We start from the raw sequence: 585 nt of genomic DNA, 5'->3' as shown, positions 1-585 counted from the left end.
AACCAAGCCTTTTCTCTGTGTCTGTCTCTCTGTCTCTTTGTCTGTCTCTGTCTCTCTCTCTGTCTCTCGGTCTCTCTGTCTCTCTGTCTGTCTCTGTCTCTGTCTCTCTCTCTCTCTCCATACCTCTTTTGTGTGGTGATTTGAATGAAGATCCTGTCTGGGAAGGATTAGGAGGTATGTACTTGGAGAAGTGTGTCACTAAGTGTGGGCTCACCAATCCTGTGCTCTCTGCCTCCTACTGGCTGTTTTTTGAGCTGTCCCTGCTGTCCTGCCTTTGCTCTGCCATCCTGGTCTCTAAGGATCTGGAACTGTAACCCTAATTAAATGTTTTCCTTTCTAAGTGTCTGTGGTCACGGTGTTTGGTTACAGTAATAGAAACCTTAACCGATGATGATCTTGAACCCCTGGTCCTCCTGCCAACATTTCCTGGGTATGGGAATATCAGTACACCCCATCCTTCACGGCTTAACACATTTATCCTTGGGGGAATGTTCATGATCCTAAATATAACAGACATTCATCTCAGGACTCTATGCAAGAAAGAGAGAGAGAGAGAGAGAGAGAGAGAGAGAGAGAGAGAGAGAG

The sequence above is a fragment of the Mastomys coucha genome, unplaced genomic scaffold (genome assembly GCF_008632895.1).
Source record: "Mastomys coucha isolate ucsf_1 unplaced genomic scaffold, UCSF_Mcou_1 pScaffold22, whole genome shotgun sequence".
Lineage (NCBI taxonomy): Eukaryota > Metazoa > Chordata > Mammalia > Rodentia > Muridae > Mastomys > Mastomys coucha.
The sequence above is the reverse complement of the archived record's forward strand: the minus strand, read 5'-3'. Positions refer to the sequence as shown.